The sequence below is a fragment of the Oncorhynchus mykiss genome, chromosome 22, assembly GCF_013265735.2.
Source record: "Oncorhynchus mykiss isolate Arlee chromosome 22, USDA_OmykA_1.1, whole genome shotgun sequence".
Classification (NCBI taxonomy): domain Eukaryota; kingdom Metazoa; phylum Chordata; class Actinopteri; order Salmoniformes; family Salmonidae; genus Oncorhynchus; species Oncorhynchus mykiss.
The window spans coordinates 39,607,464-39,627,532 of record NC_048586.1 but is presented as its reverse complement, the minus strand read 5'-3'; the positions used below and the strand labels follow the sequence as shown (position 1 = coordinate 39,627,532).

The 20,069-nt window shown below is 47.4% G+C and overlaps 1 protein-coding gene across 1 annotated transcript in view; it reads left to right on the top strand.

The window, feature by feature from the left end:
* Nucleotides 1-20,069, top strand: part of ramp1 (receptor activity modifying protein 1) — a 90,141-nt gene that overhangs the window by 52,637 nt on the left and 17,435 nt on the right. The window lies entirely within an intron of this gene.

Below are 20,069 nucleotides of genomic sequence, written 5' to 3'. Positions count from 1 at the left end.
CTTATGTAGTATCATTGTAGTATTCTATGTAGCAGCTATTTAAAATATGTAGTATTCTTAATAGCATCTGGGAGGATTCTGTAGTACCTATGCAGTATTCTATGTAGCACCTATTTAGTGTCTATGTAGCACCTATGTAGTATGCTGATATTCTATGTAGCACCTATGTAGCACCTATGTAGTATTCTGATATTCTATGTAGCACCTATGTAGTATTCAGATATTCTATGTAGCACCTATGTAGTATTCTGATATTTTATGTAGCATCTATGTAGTATTCTGATATCCTATGTAGCATCTATGTAGTATTCTGATATTCTATGTAGCATCTATGTAGTATTCTGATATTATATGTAGCATCTATGTAGTATTCTGATATTCTATGTAGCATCTATGTAGTATTCTGATATTCTATGTAGCATTCTGATATTCTATGTAGCATCTATGTAGTATTTTGATATTCTATGTTGCATCTATGTAGTATTCTGATATTCTATGTAGCATCTATGTAGTGTTCTGATATTATATGTAGCATCTATGTAGTATTCTGATATTCTATGTAGCATCTATGTAGTATTCTGATATTCTATGTAGCATTTATGTAGTATTCTGATATTCTATGTAGCATCTATGTAGCATTCTGATATTCTATGTAGCATCTATGTAGCATTCTGATATTCTATGTAGCATCTATGTAGCATTCTGATATTCTATGTAGCATCTATGTAGCATTCTGATATTCTATGTAGCATCTATGTAGTATTCTGATATTCTATGTAGCATCTATGTAGTATTCTGATATTCTATGTAGCATCTATGTAGTATTCTGATATTCTATGTAGCATCTATGTAGTATTCTGATATTCTATGTAGTATCTATGTAGTATTCTGATATTCTATGTAGCATCTATGTAGTATTCTGATATTCTATGTAGCATCTATGTAGTCTTCTGATATTCTATGTAGCATCTATGTAGTATTCTGATATTCTATGTAGCATCTATGTAGTATTCTGATATTCTATGTAGCATCTATGTAGTATTTTTATATTCTATGTAGCATCTATGTAGTATTCTTATATTCTATGTAGCACCCCATCCATGTCATTAACAGTACAGTCACTACTATAATGATAGGAAGGTAATAGGGATATGTAAAGTTTATTTAATCAGTGTGTGCACAAACCTTTGGTCTGGTAATACAGCAATAGGTTTTCACCTTTTTAACTCTTGCCCTCTTTTTGCTTCCTATTTGCACATTATTATCAAACTCTTGGAGGGTGACCAAAATGAATCAGAGTTTAACAGCCCCAGCTGTCACCAGTCCCACACCAAACCTACAATATTGAGCCAATATCACGGGCGTTCACTCAGCAGCAGCACAGCCATCTATGCAGACAGTTGAAACTACGGCAACATCCATATTTTAGTCATAAATGTCAAGTTCAGGGAAGGTCGGCTCCTTCTCCCGGTTCAGATGGTTGAACGTTTTGGGGTGGATCTGATTGGCTTAAGGCGGGCTATTAACTACAGCAGCAGCATCTTGATTGGAGACTGGGGCTGTCTCCCAAATGGCATCCTATTGCATATTTAGTGCACTACTTTCAACCAAAGCCCTATGGCTCCTGGTCAAAAGTAATGCACTATATACGGAATAGGGTGCCATATGTGACACAGGCTCGGAGAGTGGAGCAGAGGGCAGAGCCTCGTGCAGTTGTTCTCCGTAAAGGATAAGCTATTCCTGAGATGACCCAGCAAACACAGCACAGAATGATTTGAATGAATTCCCACCTGTTTTAATGAGATTCAGCAGGGAGGATCTGGGGCTGCTGCTCTGAATGTAGCACATAGTATGTATCATATAGTATGTGACTGCAACAGCAGCTGCAATTCATTGCCTCATGATGGGACTCTTCCATTAGAAACATATACTGTACTGTAGTACACCTCTGTCTCTGTGGTTGTAGTCATTAGTCCAGTACCACATACTGTGCAGTACTATGCACAACTATTGTCATCAGTCCACTAAAGCATACTATGTTGCTATACACTACTCGAGTACCACATATGCTAGTATACACCACTACGGTGGTCATCAGTCTAGTGTCTTTTCTCCATGAACCAGGTATGCTGGGTAGACATGGTGGATGTTGCCTGCCTGCTGCCTGTCTGCCACCATGGGGTTTTGTTTTTCCTCTGTGGTGGTAACGTCAGTCTGGATGTGTCAAGCGGAGGCTTGTGGTGGGTGAGACTGACATCCCAGCTGTCAGAGCAGGGGCCTTCCCCTGTCATGGACAGAAGAGTCCCCTGTCCCCCTCCACCTTGCCACAGGGAGGGACAGTCTGTCTATCAACATGAATTTTACTGTCCCTGTCTTCCTAGACACTTCTCTTCTTCTCTGCCTCGACCCGTCTCTTCTTCTCTCCCTCAGCCCGTCTCTCCTTCTCTCTCTCAGCCCGTCTCTCCTCGACCCGTCTCTACTTCTCTGCCTCGACCCGTCTCTCCTTCTCTCCCTCAGCCCGTCTCTCCTTCTCTCTCTCAGCCCGTCTCTCCTCGACCCGTCTCTTCTTCTCTGCCTCGACCCGTCTCTCCTTCTCTCCCTCAGCCCGTCTCTCCTTCTCTCTCTCTACCCGTCTCTCCCTCGACCCGTCTCTTCTTCTCTCCCTCAGCCCGTCTCTCCTTCTCTCTCTCAGCCCGTCTCTCCTCGACCCGTCTCTACTTCTCTGCCTCGACCCGTCTCTCCTTCTCTCCCTCAGCCCGTCTCTCCTTCTCTCTCTCAGCCCGTCTCTCCTCGACCCGTCTCTTCTTCTCTGCCTCGACCCGTCTCTTCTTCTCTCCCTCAGCCCGTCTCTCCTTCTCTCTCTCTACCCGTCTCTCCTTCGACCCGTCTCTTCTTCTCCGACCCGTCTCTCCTTCTCTCCTTAAACCCGTCTCTCCTTCTCTCCCTCTACCAGTCTCTCCTTCTCTCCATCTCTCCTTCTCTCCTTCGACCCATCTCTTCTTCTCTCCTTCGACCCGTCTCTCCTTCTCTCCCTCGAACAGTCTCTCCTTCTCTCCCTCGACCAGTCTCTCCTTCTCTCCCTCGACCAGTCTCTCCTTCTCTCCTTAGACCCGTCTCGCCTTCTCTCCCTCGACCAGTCTCTCCTTCTCTCCCTCGACCAGTCTCTCCTTCTCTCCCTCGACCAGTCTCTCCTTCTCTCCCTCGACCAGTCTCTCCTTCTCTCCCTCGACCCGTCTCTCCTTCTCTCCCTCGACCCGTCTCTCCTTCTCTCCCTCAGCCCGTCTCTCCTTCTCTCCCTCAGCCCATCTCTCCTTCTCTCCCTCAGCCCCTCTCCTTCTCTCCCTCAGCCCGTCTCTCCTTCTCTCCCCCAGCCCGTCTCTCCTTCTCTCTCTCTACCCGTCTCTCCTTCTCTCCCTCGACCCGTCTCTCCCTCGACCAGTCTCCCCTTCTCTCTCTTGACCCGTCTCTCCCTCAACCCGTCTCTCCTTCTCTCTCTCGACCCGTCTCTCCTTCTCTCCCTCGACCCGTCTCTCTTTCTCTCTCTCGACCCGTCTCTCCTTCTCTCCCTCGACCCGTCTCTCCTTCTCTCTCTCGACCCGTCTCTCCTTCTCTCTCTCTACCTGTCTCTCCTTCTCTCTCTCTACCCATCTCTCCTTCTCTCCCTCGACCCGTCTCTCCTTCTCTCTCTCGACCCGTCTCTTCTTCTCGCTCTCTACCCGTCTCTTCTTCTCGCTCTCTACCCGTCTCTTCTTCTCGCTCTCTACCCATCTCTCCTTCTCTCCCTCGACCCGCCTCTCCTTCTCTCCCTCGACCCGTCTCCCCTTCTCTCTCTTGACCCGTCTCTCCCTCAACCCGTCTCTCCTTCTCTCTCTCGACCCGTCTCTCCTTCTCTCCCTCGACACGTCTCTCCTTCTCTCTCTCTACCAGTCTCTCCTTCTCTCTCTCTACCCGTCTCTCCTTCTCTCCCTCAACCCGTCTCTCCTTCTCTCCCTCGACCAGTCTCTGCTTTTCTCTCTCTACCAGTTTCTCCTTCTCTCTCTACCCGTCTCTCCTTCTCTCTCTCGACCAGTCTCTCCTTCTCTCCTTCGACCCGTCTTTTCTTCTTTCTCTCTACCAGTCTCTCCTTCTCTGCTTCGACCCATCTCTCCTTCTCTCCCTCAACCCATCTCTCCTTCTCTCCCTCGACCCGTCTCTCCTTCTCTGCCTCGGCCCATCTCTCCTTCTCTCCCTCAACCCATCTCTCCTTCTCTGCCTCGACCTGTCTCTCCTTCTCTGCCTCGACCCGTCTCTCCTTCTCTGCCTCGACCCGTCTCTCCTTCTCTCTCTCTACCAGTCTCTCCTTCTCTCCCTCTACCAGTCTCTCCTTCTCTCTCTCTACCAGTCTCTCCTTCTCTACTTCGACCCGTCTCTCCTTCTATCTCTCTACCAGTCTCTCCTTCTCTCTCTCTACCAGTCTCTCCTTCTCTCTCTCTACCAGTCTCTCCTTCTCTCCATCTACCAGTCTCTCCTTCTCTCCCTCTACCAGTCTCTCCTTCTCTCTCTCTACCAGTCTCTCCTTCTCTCTCTCTACCAGTCTCTCCTTCTCTCTCTCTACCAGTCTCTCCTTCTCTCTCTCTACCAGTCTCTCCTTCTCTCTCTCTCCCAGTCTGTCCTTCTCTCTCTCTACCAGTCTCTCCTTCTCTCTCTCTACCAGTCTCTCCAGTGTTTTCCAAATTCATTGTGAATGGCTGCACTGATACAGTGTTCAGGAGACGTACAGCTGAGAGAGGATCTCATATGGACCTGCTCAGCAACAATCCCCAGTTCAGCCACATGGACATACTGTGCATACGAACAGTAGAGCTGGGACATACTGTACACAGCAGAATAAACACACTGGGTAAGGGAATAAACCATTTTCAAGCAACCAATCAGTGAGAGTATTTGTCAGTGTTGGGGAGTAGTGAACTACATTTGAACTAAATTCAAACTTGGTAGTGATTTTAGTAGTTAATAACTTTTTTTGCCGTGTAGCTAATTACTGGAACTACACACCACTTTAATTTAGCAAAAAGATAAGAAAATATGGGGGAAATAGGCAATAATTTCCTGTCTTTTTCTGCACCAGACCTGCCTAATTCTCACTTGAAACACAGCTGTTGTGTTTAATAGGCTAAATGACACATTCTGTTAACATCTGACCCCAGAGGATCTGTTCTTGCAATCTGTAGTCCATGACATTTCTGATTTAGATATGATGACTTTCCCAACGAAGTAGCTTGGCTGTAGTGAGCGTTCTTTTTCAAAGTCGCTTTAGTTAAGTAAACTTTATTTGTCTTAAGGGTAGCTTAACTTCTTCTAATGTGAAGTAATTAGGTGTTTGGTAAAGTATTGTTTCAGAGTAGCTTCCCCAATATTGGTATTTGTCAGACCAGTGTTTTCAAGCAGCCAGCCAGTGAGACTGTTTCTTCTATGTCATTCAGGCAGGCAGAGAGGCAGGCAGTCAGGCAGGCAGAGAGGCAGGCAGTCAGGCAGGCAGAGAGGCAGGCAGTCAGGCAGGCAGAGAGGCAGGCAGTCAGGCAGGCAGAGAGGCAGGTAGAGAGGCAGACAGAGAGGCAGGCAGTCAGGCAGGCAGAGAGGCAGGCAGTCAGGCAGGCAGGCAGAGAGTCAGACAGACAGAAAGGCAGGCAGGCAGAGAGTCAGACAGACAGAAAGGCAGGGTCAGTAAGTAAGGTCCTGAGTCATGGCTGTTGGTTGCTGTTGTAAACACAGGTTGTTTCCTCAGGGCAGCGAGGACCAACTGGAGTGTGTTCTGATGTACCCAGGGAGACATGTGCCTCTCAGTTTCAATCCCCTACAGTCTACATTGAGTCAGTTTGTTTATAGTATGGTGAGCTCACATACACTATCCTTCCTGTCTTTCTATGCAGTAATGCAGACATAATTCAACTTTATTCCATTTATCTGTGTGTGTCCAACCCCCTACACCAGTGATTCATTGTTTCCACTGCTACAGTAACTGTGAGGAATATTTGCTTTGATAGACAGAGTTGACCTTGACGGCGATGGCATGTTATTGTTGCTTTATGTTAGCGTTACCAACACCACTAGAACAAACAGCAGAGCAGGGTAAAAGTCACAGCCTCTTTGGTGATGATATATATATATATATATATTTGTTGTAAGAAATGTATTTTTATTTACAATTGTGTTATAATAATTTGACATGCATATACTGACCTCATTTGATGATGTAGTAAAAAAGGAATGTCCGTACTGTAGCGTTCTGCAGAATTCATGTAACAACACTGTCACGGATCTTTTAACATAGGTCAGGCACTCATCTCTGTTCTCTGCTCAGAGGGCTCCATAACATCTACAATAGGGATTTAAGCCACAAAAACCTGAACAGATTTCAGATAGGCGACTGGATACCGATAGTGGTTCATTCCTCCAGTTACTCAGACCAGCCAGGGATGTTTAAGTGGTTAGCACCGTGCCTGGGCTCTCTGTGTGCGCTGCTTCGAGGTGAGGTGGTTATGCTTGGGTTGGGCTCCAGTCCCACTTGATCCCTCAGCCGTGAAAGGACTCATTAAAGTATGCATGGCCCCCGGGCCGGCGCCTCTGCCTCAGCAGCCCTGCATGAGGTCATCCACCCACCCACTGCTCAGCTCCTCCATAAAGGAGTCAGCGTGCTTCAGTTCAGCTGGCGCCTAGCCGAACGTCGCCAGCCGAACCGAAAGAGTTGTATTCGCATACTCCCTTAAAAGACCTTCGCTTGAAAAATGAGAAAACAGAGGCAATAGTACTGTTTGTCCATTTTGAGACACTGTAGCCAGTCTAAAAATAGTCAGAATTATTCCAAGATAACTCAATAAATCTGTAATTCATTTTGACGTTTTTGCCAAAGAGTAGGCCTAAGTTATGAACACTTTTCTACTGACTGAAAAACAGCAAAGAAAGGCGCCCAGGGTCCCTGCTCATCTGCGTGAACCTGCCTAGTTGCACAATTTTACATCTAACTAAGATGTTTGGTGTAGCTTCTTTTTTTTTCAATTCAAAAATTGGCATGAAAACGGGTCTTCTCTCGTTGAATGAATCCCTACTGTTGACCAATCACCGACGAGAGGCGTAGCCTTCTACTCTGAACTTCCGCTTGCCTCCAGAAAAAATGTTGTGTGCCCCAACAGCCATCATAATACTGTATATGCACTTCAGCACTGTTTTCAGGACAGTCAACATGTCACTGCAGACAGAGAACTGACTGCCAAGCAGGTTTAGTTAGCACTGTTGGTGACTCAAGGAAGTCTATCTAGCCCACATTAGCAAACCTGCACCAATGTGACTTGGCGATAGAGCCCCAGACTCTTAGAACCTCACTGTTGTTGTCAGGGTACAGAGAGCAGGAACTGTTGTTGTCAGAGTACAGAGAGCAGGAACTGTTGTTGTCAGAGAGCAGGAACTGTTGTTGTCAGAGTACAGAGAGCAGGAACTGTTGTTGTCAGTACAGAGAGCAGGAACTGTTCTTGTCAGGGTACAGAGAGCAGGAACTGTTGTTGTCAGGGTACAGAGAGCAGGAACTGTTGTTGTCAGAGTACAGAGAACAGGAACTGTTGTTGTCAGGGTACAGAGAGCAGGAACTGTTGTTGTCAGAGTACAGAGAGCAGGAACTGTTGTTGTCAGGGTACAGAGAGCAGGAACTGTTATTGTCAGTACAGAGAGCAGGAACTGTTGTTGTCAGAGTACAGAGAGCAGGAACTGTTGTTGTCAGAGTACAGAGAGCAGGAACTGTTGCTCTCAGAGCACAGAGAGCAGGAACTGTTGTTGTCAGAGTACAGAGAGCAGGAACTGTTGTTGTCAGAGCACAGAGAGCAGGAACTGTTGTTGTCAGAGTACAGAGAGCAGGAACTGTTGTTGTCAGAGTACAGAGAGCAGGAACTGTTGTTGTCAGTACAGAGAGCAGGAACTGTTGTTGTCAGAGCACAGAGAGCAGGAACTGTTGTTGTCAGTACAGAGAGCAGGAACTGTTGTTGTCAGAGTACAGAGAGCAGGAACTGTTGTTGTCAGAGCACAGAGAGCAGGAACTGTTGTTGTCAGAGTACAGAGAGCAGGAACTGTTGTTGTCAGAGTACAGAGAGCAGGAACTGTTGTTGTCAGTACAGAGAGCAGGAACTGTTGTTGTCAGAGCACAGAGAGCAGGAACTGTTGTTGTCAGTACAGAGAGCAGGAACTGTTGTTGTCAGAGAGCAGGAAATGTTGTTGTCAGAGTACAGAGAGCAGGAACTGTTGTTGTCAGAGTACAGAGAGCAGGAACTGTTGTTGTCAGAGTACAGAGAGCAGGAACTGTTGTTGTCAGAGTACAGAGAGCAGGAACTGTTGTTGTCAGAGTACAGAGAGCAGGAACTGTTGCTGTCAGCACAGAGAGCAGGAACTGTTGTTGTCAGAGAGATGGGCTCCTTTTCTAGGTTATTTTCTATGTTCTATGACTGTTTCTGTTTCTCAGTCCCAACAATACAGACTGTGAAACCCGTTCACTATCACAGAAATACACATCTAGCAGAGAGCTGCACACCACTCCACTAGCATCATTATAGAGAGAACCCACTGGCCACAGTGTAGACTACATCACACACCCTGCAGTCTTCTAGCTAGCCTTGTGTTCCTTCGTGTGTGAACTACATGGAGCCACGTCAGCTGCCCCGGGCCTGAGATCTGTAGACTCTGCTACCAGACCTCTCATCTTCTCTCGGCAGAGTGCATCTCTCTCTCTCTCTGGGATTTCAATGTGCTTGATTTTCTCTGCCTTTGGCATGTTCCTGGGTTCCCCACATGAGTTCTGCAACGGGGGCAAACCTCCATCTTTCTCCTCTCCCTCCCTCTTTTCTCTCCCCCTCTTCTTCCTCTCTCATCTCCCCCTACCCCTCTGCCTCTCCCTCTCTCCTCTCTCCATCTCTCTCTTTCTCTCAGCACGCTATAATGTCCAATGGGCTAATCAAACTCCCTCAGCTGTTAAATCACACAGAAACCCCCCCCAGGACCATAACACCAGGGTGGCTGACATGATGTAGAGAGGTGAGGAGAGGAAAGTGTTTAGTGCCCTAAATTCACAGGACCCGTACATAGCAACAGTTGTGTATTTATCTTCTTTTCACCAGCCTCCTTTGATATGAAGGTTTGGTCTTCGGTTCTGAGTATATGTGTTCTATGGTCATCTGAGATGTGCGAAGTGACCTGTTTAGCGATGAACAAAAATGTACCCCCCCCCCCTCCATTTACAAAACATTTTTTGGTGAGCTTAACGCGTCATTTCTGTAGAGAGAAATCAAAACAAGCACGAGAGAAATCAGGTTGAGAATTGTGGGTCAATATGGGAAGTTGTAGTTTTCAACAGGAAAATATTCAACCTAGTTCAGCGCAGAAAATGTGGTAATTAACTACAATACCCATAACCCATTGCACCTGTACTGCCTGCCCTGATGGCTCCTTGACAGACAAATGAGAGAGGAATGTACACAACACAACAACGAGAGAGAGAGGGATAGAGACAGTTTGTGAGGTAGCTCTACCCGATTGGTAGTCGTAGTACTTGGTAATTAGCGGTCATTTTAAGGTCATCATTTAATGTTTTTTTTTAATGTTTTATCTAAATTGAAAATAGTGATGATTATTTATTACGAACTGAACCGAAACCGAACCAACATCAGAAAGCACTAATCATTCAGTACTACAAGCTAACTAACTAATTAACTAACTAGCTAACTAACTCACTAACTAACTAACTAACCTACTTTGCTATTTTTCCTTCCTTTCCCTTTCATTCTCCATTCAGCTCCAGGTTTATGTTCTATAAAGTTTCTAATCTATTGTTAGTATCTCTATATATCAGACTGGTGAGAGCTGTGGCAGTCTGTCATGCCTGTTGGGGAATCATTCATGATGCAGACATGCCTGTTGGGGAATCATTCGTGATGCAGACATGCCTGTTGGGGAATCATTCGTGATGCAGACACGCCTGTTGAGGAATCATTCATGATGCAGACACGCCCGTTGGGGAATCATTCATGATGCAGACACGCCTGTTGGGGAATCATTCATGATGCAGACATGCCCGTTGAGGAATCATTCGTGATGCAGACATGCCTGTTGGGGAATCATTCGTGATGCAGACATGCCTGTTGGGGAATCATTCGTGATGCAGACATGCCTGTTGGGGAATCATTCGTGATGCAGACATGCCTGTTGGGGAATCATTCATGATGCAGACATGCCCGTTGAGGAATCATTCATGATGCAGACATGCCCGTTGGGGAATCATTCATGATGCAGACATGCCTGTTGGGGAATCATTCATGATGCAGACATGCCTGTTGGGGAATCATTCATGATGCAGACATGCCTGTTGAGGAATCATTCATGATGCAGACATGCCCGTTGAGGAATCATTCATGATGCAGACATGCCTGTTGGGGAATCATTCGTGATGCAGTCATGCCTGTTGGGGAATCATTCATGATGCAGACATGCCTGTTGGGGAACCATTCATGATGCAGACATGCCTGTTGGGGAACCATTCATGATGCAGACATGCCTGTTGGGGAATCATTCATGATGCAGACATGCCTGTTGGGGAATCATTCATGATGCAGACATGCCTGTTGGGGAATCATTCATGATGCAGACATGCCTGTTGGGGAATCATTCATGATGCAGACATGCCTGTTGGGGAATCATTCATGATGCAGACATGCCTGTTGGGGAATCATTCATGATGCAGACATGCCTGTTGGGGAATCATTCATGATGCAGACATGCCTGTTGGGGAACCATTCGTGATGCAGACATGCCTGTTGGGGAATCATTCATGATGCAGACATGCCTGTTGGGGAATCATTCATGATGCAGACATGCCTGTTGGGGAATCATTCATGATGCAGACATGCCTGTTGGGGAATCATTCATGATGCAGACATGCCTGTTGGGGAATCATTCGTGATGCAGACATGCCTGTTGGGGAATCATTCATGATGCAGACATGCCTGTTGGGGAACCATTCATGATGCAGACATGCCTGTTGGGGAACCATTCGTGATGCAGACATGCCTGTTGGGGAATCATTCATGATGCAGACATGCCTGTTGGGGAATCATTCATGATGCAGACACGCCTGTTGGGGAACCATTCGTGATGCAGACACGCCTGTTCGAGTTTACTGGCCAATAAGCTGCTACATCATATCTGCACCAAATCTTCAGAGTTCAGTTGTGTGGAAATAATTGAGGTTGTTGAACCACTATGATTGGATTGCTAACTACACTGTAACCAGAGGAATTGCATTGGGTTTGTCCACAGCTCTCCAGATGGATGCTGGCCTGGGAGTTATTTTCCCCCATGCCAGCATCCCAAATGGCACCCTGTGGGCTCTGGTCAAAAGTAGTGTGCTATATAGGGAATAGGGCTCTGGTCAAAAGTAGTGTGCTAGATAGAGAATAGGGCTCTGGTCAAAAGTAGTGTGCTATATAGAGAATAGGGCTCTGGTCAAAAGTAGTGTGCTATATAGAGAATAGGGCTCTGGTCGAAAGTAGTGTGCTATATAGAGAATAGGGTTCCATCTGGCACACATACCTTATTCTCTGTCTCTTAATCCAAGAAGCTCTACCTCTGTTCTCCCGATCAATAGCCAGATTGTTCACCTTGGGCCCTAATGTTCCCACTGGATTTCCATTCAGGGAGAAGGTAAAGCTGGATGCAATTGGCAGGGATATCAGAGGCTTGTCTTCTCATCTCCCTGCCTGCCTTCAGATAAAATCACTATTCTGCTGAGAATCAAATTTGATGTGCAGCCCAAATGCCTCCATGTTCCATGTATAGTGCAGTATGTTGGGCCCTGGTTAAAAGTATGCACTATAAAGGGAATAGGTTTCTATTTGGGACGTAGGCTCGCTCAAGATCAGTTTCTCTGTCTGGTTCTGAAGGCTCAGCTTCGATCCCCCCCTGCTGTTGGTTGATGAACGTTTTTTTTGTTGTTGCGTTCTCTGTTTTGTGTGTGTGTGTGTAAGTCGACCATCTGGTTCTCCACAGCTAGGAGAGCCTCGTGTGTGTGTGTGTGTGTGTGTGTGTGCGCGTGCCCGTGTGCGGTGTCTATCTCTCTCATCTGGCTAATGGAACAGTATGTTGGGGGACCAACCTACCACTCTGCTTTGAGAGCTGCAAGAGGGAGTATGTTGAGTTTTATCAAAATGCCTTCATTGGCAGGCATAGTAACACAGAAACAAACAAGTATAGGGATGGAGAGAGGCGGGGGGAGGGAAGGAAAAAGAGAGAGAGACACTATTAGCCTTCCTTCAGCAATGGGCCAACACAACTTAGTACTCTGGTCAGGAGGCACATTTTCTTATGTTGGTTGACTCGTGACTCATTTTGTGACATTTGAGAGAATAATTTATTAACCTTTTAAAGATGACTTTTTTTCTACTTATTACATCATATCCTTTGACTTTTCAGTTTGACCTCGCGTCAGATCAATGTCTCCAACTGTGGCCTCCAGATATGATTTAATGTGGGACTTACTATTACAGCTTCAGGAATGTCAAATGTTGTTGTCATAACGACAGAAATGCCCAAGCAATCCTTTAGCCTTAGGCTTTCTCTTCAACCCATCTCTCTGGTTCCATTTCACATCCCATGTTGACACACTTTACTGTAAGCATTGAACTGTACAGTTCAGAATGTGCGACCCACAGCTGTGCTGCAGATAGAGGTCTTGCTGCAGATAGAGGTCTTGCTGCAGATAGAGGTCTTGCTGCAGATAGAGGTCTTGCTGCAGATAGAAGTCTTGCTACTACAGCTGTACAGGCAACATATGATGTCTGACAAAAGCTCAAGCATTGAACCTGCAACATCCTAATGAGATGGCAAACCTCTGTAAACATTATACATCCTTCTAAAGAGCAAAGGTTTTAGCTTATACTGTACATGCATGTACACAATACACAGGTTCTGTGCACTGCAGGTCTGCACAGATCAACTGATGTTCACAATGTCTATGCAGACCTGATCTTTAAAGCAATCAAGAATTTGTGCAACAGATGGAACAGACCACCTGTTAATCAACTGCTATGCCTTCTACCACAGAACTCAGTTGGTCCTGTTCCCTGATTGGTACTCCTTCCTCCCTGTGGCATATTCCTCTGATCTCTCTGTGTATCACAGCACCTGACCCTCTGCATGGTGCTGCTCGTCACTCACAAAGAGGCCCCTAAGTGCTGCTGGGATTGTTTCCTTGTGTTACGCTCCTGGTGGAATGCTTCTGACGTGGAGAGGCAGGCAGGCAGGCAGGCAGGCAGGCAGGCAGGCAGGCAGGCAGGCAGGCAGGCAGGCAGGCAGGCAGGCAGGCAGGCAGGCAGGCAGGCAGGCAGGCAGGCAGGCAGGCAGGCAGGCAGGCAGGCAGGCAGGCAGGCAGGCAGGCAGGCAGGCAGGCAGGCAGGCAGGCAGGCAGGCAGGCAGGCAGGCAGGCAGGCAGGCAGGCAGGCAGGCAGGCAGGCAGGCAGGCAGGCAGGCAGGCAGGCAGGCAGGCAGGCAGGCAGGCAGGCAGGCAGGCAGGCAGGCAGGCAGGCAGGCAGGCAGGCAGGCAGGCAGGCAGGCAGGCAGGCAGGCAGGCAGGCAGGCAGGCAGGCAGGCAGGCAGGCAGGCAGGCAGGCAGGCAGGCAGGCAGGCAGGCAGGCAGGCAGGCAGGCAGGCAGGCAGGCAGGCAGGCAGGCAGGCAGGCAGGCAGGCAGGCAGGCAGGCAGGCAGGCAGGCAGGCAGGCAGGCAGGCAGGCAGGCAGGCAGGCAGGCAGGCAGGCAGGCAGGCAGGCAGGCAGGCAGGCAGGCAGGCAGGCAGGCAGGCAGGCAGGCAGGCAGGCAGGCAGGCAGGCAGGCAGGCAGGCAGGCAGGCAGGCAGGCAGGCAGGCAGGCAGGCAGGCAGGCAGGCAGGCAGGCAGGCAGGCAGGCAGGCAGGCAGGCAGGCAGGCAGGCAGGCAGGCAGGCAGGCAGGCAGGCAGGCAGGCAGGCAGGCAGGCAGGCAGGCAGGCAGGCAGGCAGGCAGGCAGGCAGGCAGGCAGGCAGGCAGGCAGGCAGGCAGGCAGGCAGGCAGGCAGGCAGGCAGGCAGGCAGGCAGGCAGGCAGGCAGGCAGGCAGGCAGGCAGGCAGGCAGGCAGGCAGGCAGGCAGGCAGGCAGGCAGGCAGGCAGGCAGGCAGGCAGGCAGGCAGGCAGGCAGGCAGTTTCAACACTACATGTCATCTACAATAACAATAGGCTTGTCGTGCACTCCCTCCTTGAAAGCGAGTGAGTGTCACATTGCTGATTGCTCATTGTTATGGTGAGTCGGAGATGAAAGAGAGATGAGCTGCCAAATGCTCAAGAACCTCTGAGTTTCTCCCTGTACACTCTTAGAAAAAAAGGTGCTATCTAGAACCTAAAAAGTTTATTTGGCTGTCCCCATAGGAAAACCCTTTGAAGAACCCTTTTTGGTTCCAGGTAAAAGAGAGAGAGAGACTGCTGAGAGAGAGAGACTGCTGAGAGAGAGAGACTGCTGAGAGAGAGAGACTGCTGAGAGAGAAAGACTGCTGAGAGAGAGAGACTGTTGAGAGAGAGAGACTGCTGAGAGAGAGACTGTTGAAAGAGAGAGACTGCTGAGAGAGAGAGAGACTGCTGAGAGAGAGAGAGACTGCTGAGAGAGAGAGACTGCTGAGAGAGAGAGACTGTTGAGAGAGAGAGACTGCTGAGAGAGAGAGAGACTGCTGAGAGAGAGAGAGAGACTGCTGAGAGAGAGAGAGACTGCTGAGAGAGAGAGAGACTGCTGAGAGAGAGAGAGAGACTGCTGAGAGAGAGAGAGAGACTGCTGAGAGAGAGAGAGAGACTGCTGAGAGAGAGAGAGAGACTGTTGAGAGAGAGAGACTGCTGAGAGAGAGAGAGACTGCTGAGAGAGAGAGACTGCTGAGAGAGAGAGAGACTGCTGAGAGAGAGAGAGAGACTGTTGAGAGAGAGAGACTGCTGAGAGAGAGAGAGACTGCTGAGAGAGAGAGACTGCTGAGAGAGAGAGAGTGCTGAGAGAGAGAGACTGCTGAGAGAGAGAGAGACTGCTGAGAGAGAGAGAGAGACTGCTGAGAGAGAGAGACTGCTGAGAGAGAGAGAGTGCTGAGAGAGAGAGACTGCTGAGAGAGAGAGAGACTGCTGAGAGAGAGAGAGAGACTGCTGAGAGAGAGAGACTGCTGAGAGAGAGAGACTGCTGAGAGAGAGAGACTGCTGAGAGAGAGAGAGAGACTGCTGAGAGAGAGAGAGACTGCTGAGAGAGAGAGACTGCTGAGAGAGAGGATTCCTTTAAAGCTAGTTCTTGCATCGTACTGTCAAACGATACATTTACTCTAAAAAGCACTAATATTTCTGAATATCTGAATAATTCCATTGGCATTACAGTAACTGATTCCATGGGAAGTCTTGGCATAATTCTCTTTGATGGATGTAAATGTGATCATACACTGTAGTATCTTTGAAGAGCTGACACCAGGGAGAACTGCAGCAGTGTTCACTGCTATGCAGACGAGGCTCTGAACAAAGCAGAGCTGAGCTGAACTGCAATGTAGGCAGAAAAAAGATGTGTAGAGCTTCTGTAGGGCAGCAGAACTGAGCTTCTGTAGGGCAACAGAACTGAGCTTCTGTAGGGCAACAGAACTGAGCTTCTGTAGGGCAACAGAACTGAGCTTCTGTAGGGCAACATAACTGAGATTCTGTAGGGCAACAAAACTGAGATTCCGTAGGGCAACAGAACTGAACTTCCGTAGGGCAGCAGAACTGAGCTTCCGTAGGGCAGCAGAACTGAGCTTCTGTAGGGCAACAGAACTGAGCTTCTGTAGGGCAACAGAACTGAGATTCTGTAGGGCAACAGAACTGAACTTCCGTAGGGCAGCAGAACTGAGATTCTGTAGGGCAGCAGAACTGAGCTTCCGTAGGGCAGCAGAACTGAGCTTCCGTAGGGCAGCAGAACTGAGCTTCCGTAGGGCAGCAGAACTGAGCTTCCGTAGGGCAGCAGAACTGAGCTTCTGTAGGGCAGCAGAACTGAGCTTCTGTAGGGCAGCAGAACTGAGCTTCAGTAGGGCAGCAGAACTGAGCTTCTGTAGGGCAACAGAACTGAGATTCTGTAGGGCAACAGAACTGAACTTCCGTAGGGCAGCAGAACTGAGATTCTGTAGGGCAACAGAACTGAGCTTCAGTAGGGCAGCAGAACTGAGCTTCCGTAGGGCAGCAGAACGAGCTTCTGTAGGGCAGCAGAACTGAGCTTCAGTAGGGCAGCAGAACTGAGCTTCCGTAGGGCAGCAGAACTGAGCTTCAGTAGGGCAGCAGAACTGAGATTCTGTAGGGCAGCAGAACTGAGCTTCAGTAGGGCAGCAGAACTGCGCTTCAGTAGGGCAGCAGAACTGAGATTCTGTAGGGCAGCAGAACTGAGATTCTGTAGGGCAGCAGAACTGAGATTCTGTAGGGCAGCAGAACTGAGATTCTGTAGGGCAGCAGAACTGAGCTTCCGTAGGGCAGCAGAACTGAGCTTCTGTAGGGCAGCAGAACTGAGATTCTGTAGGGCAGCAGAACTGAGCTTCAGTAGGGCAGCAGAACTGAGATTCTGTAGGGCAGCAGAACTGAGCTTCCGTAGGGCAGCAGAACTGAGCTTCTGTAGGGCAGCAGAACTGAGATTCTGTAGGGCAACAGAACTGAGATTCTGTAGGGCAGCAGAACTGAGATTCTGTAGGGCAGCAGAACTGAGATTCTGTAGGGCAACAGAACTGAGATTCTGTAGGGCAGCAGAACTGAGCTTCAGTAGGGCAGCAGAACTGAGATTCTGTAGGGCAGCAGAACTGAGCTTCTGTAGGGCAACAGAACTGAGATTCTGTAGGGCAACAGAACTGAGATTCTGTAGGGCAGCAGAACTGAGATTCTGTAGGGCAGCAGAACTGAGCTTCTGTAGGGCAACAGAACTGAGATTCTGTAGGGCAACAGAACTGAGATTCTGTAGGGCAGCAGAACTGAGATTCTGTAGGGCAACAGAACTGAGATTCTGTAGGGCAGCAGAACTTTCCTCTGAACATACACTGAACAAGAATATAAACGCAACATGCAACAATTTCAATGATTTTACTGAGTTACAGTTCATATCAGGAAATCAGTCAATTGAAATAAATTCCTTAGGCCCTAATCTATGGATTTCACATGACTGGGCAGGGGCGCAGCCATGGGTGGGCATAGGTCCACCCACTTGGGAGCCAGGCCCAGCTAATCAGAATGAGTTTTTCTCCACAAGAGGTTTATTACAGACAGAAATAGGCCTCAGTTTCATCAGCTGTCCGGGGTGGCTGGTCTCAGACGATCCCACAGGTGAAGAAGGCGGATGTGGAAGTCCTGGGCTGGCGTGGTTATACAAGATCTGCAGTTGTGAGACCGTTTGGACATACTGCCAAATTCTCTAAAATTACATTGGAGGCAGTTTATGATAGTGAAATGAACATTAAATTCTCTGGCAACAGCTCTGGTGGACATTAATACAGTCAGCATGCCAATTGCACGTTCCCTCAAAACGTTTGACATCTGTGGCATTGTGTTGTGTGACAAAACTTCACATTTTAGACTGGCCTTTTATTGTCCCCAGCACGAGGTGAACCTGAGTAATGATCCTGCTGTTTAATCAGCTTATTGAAGTGCTCACTAACAGGGATGTAAACAAATGTGTGCACACAATATGAGAGAAATAAGCTTTTGGTAAGTATGGAACATTTCTGTGATCTTTTATTTCAGCTCATGAAACATGGGACCAACACCTGACATGTTGCGTTGATATTTTTGTTCAGTATAGATCTAGAACTATAGAACTGCCAAATTGTAGATTAAATTTGTAGAACTGTAGATTAAAGTTGTGGAACTAGAGGACTGTCGAATTGTAGATTAAAGCTGTAGAACTATAGAACTGTAGATTAAAGCTGTAGAACTATAGAACTGTAGAATTATAGATTAAAGCTGTAGAACTATAGAATTGTAGATTAAAGCTGTAGAACTATAGAACTGTAGAATTATAGATTAAAGCTGTAGAACTATAGAATTGTAGATTAAAGCTGTAGAACTATAGAACTGTAGATTAAAGCTGTAGAACAATAGAACTGTAGATTAAAGCTGTAGAACTATAGAACTGTAGATTAAAGCTGTAGAACTATAGAACTGTAGAATTATAGATTAAAGCTGTAGAACGTTTCTACAGAACTCTGGTAGAACTAGATCTTTGGTCTAGCAACACACACAGGAAAGAAAGGGACACAGGCATGTACTGTATCTCCCTCCCATCAAGTGCTGCAATGACACAGGCAGCTAACTTGATGAAAAAATGAACACTTTTGTCTCTAAGAGTTTGACAGAGTGGCCTGTATGGGATGCCGAGGTTTGCAAGGAGTATGAGGAATGAATGAGGAATGAGGCATTCTATGTGTGTGGCACACTTTGTGGAGGAGTGGTGACACAAATCCATTTTAATTTCGAGCCAGAATCAAACGGAAAAAGTGTTTGGAAAGGTGGTTTTGGCGGGAGAAGGACTCTCCTGACACCACGCAGTTCCAGTTGAGCGACCGTACTTCAAAGTACTCCAATAACATAGGTGCTTCCTTCAATTAAACATTTAGGGTTGTGAACAACCGCGTTGATGAGGTGAGCTTATAAAAGATTTCCCTCATGAAAAGTATATCCATGTGCATATAAGATTTACATCAAACACCACGCCCAGATGACATCTCTGTTTCCTCTGACTCCTCGCTACAATTGGTACGATTTAGACTCAAACACACTGAGGGAAGAACCCTTCAGGAATAAAGAAGTTACAGTAGATGAAGGAAAATGAACATGGAAAAACTATAGACCTGAGTACTGAAGTGTAGGTACAAGCTGTCTTGTCCAGAGCTGACCATGTACTTCTTAGGCTATTTACAGAATAACAACTCCTGGATGCTTTTCTAGCAATAGATAACAAGAAATCCACAGAGGACGACCAATTGGATCCCAGGCTGCGTAAGTGTGCAGCGCTCATCATTGTTGGCATCAATAACCCACATTTTTCATTGTTACCAGGAAATATTCCAAAAGTATGAAAAGTCAGTGTTTAGGACAGAGAACTATTACAACAACCACCTCAGTCAGTGTTTAGGACAGAGCACTATTACAACAACCACCTCAGTCAGGGTTTAAGACAGAGCACTATTACAACAACCACCTCAGTCAGGGTTTAGAACAGAGCACTATTACAACAACCACCTCAGTCAGGGTTTAGGACAGAGCACTATTACAACAACCACCTCAGTCAGGGTTTAGGACAGAGCACTATTACAACAACCACCTCAGTCAGGGTTTAGGACAGAGCACTATTACAACAACCACCTCAGTCAGGGTTTAGAACAGAGCACTATTACAACAACCACCTCAGTCAGGGTTTAAGACAGAGCACTATTACCACAACCACCTCAGTCAGGGTTTAGGACAGAGCACTATTACAACAACCACCTCAGTCAGGGTTTAGAACAGAGCACTATTACCACAACCACCTCAGTCAGGGTTTAGAACAGAGCACTATTACAACAACCACCTCAGTCAGGGTTTAGGACAGAGCACTATTACAACAACCACCTCAGCCAGGGTTTAGAAGAGAGCACTATTACAACAACCACCTCAGTCAGGGTTTAGAACAGAGCACTATTACAACAACCACCTCAGCCAGGGTTTAGGACAGAGCACTATTACAACAACCACCTCAGTCAGGGTTTAGAACAGAGCACTATTACAACAACCACCTCAGCCAGGGTTTAGGACAGAGCACTATTACAACAACCACCTCAGTCAGCGTTTAGAACAGAGCACTATTACAACAACCACCTCAGTCAGGGTTTAGAACAGAGCACTATTACAACAACCACCTCAGTCAGGGTTTAGAACAGAGCACTATTACAACAACCACCTCAGTCAGGGTTTAGGACAGAGCACTATTACAACAACCACCTCAGTCAGGGTTTAGGACAGAGCACTATTACAACAA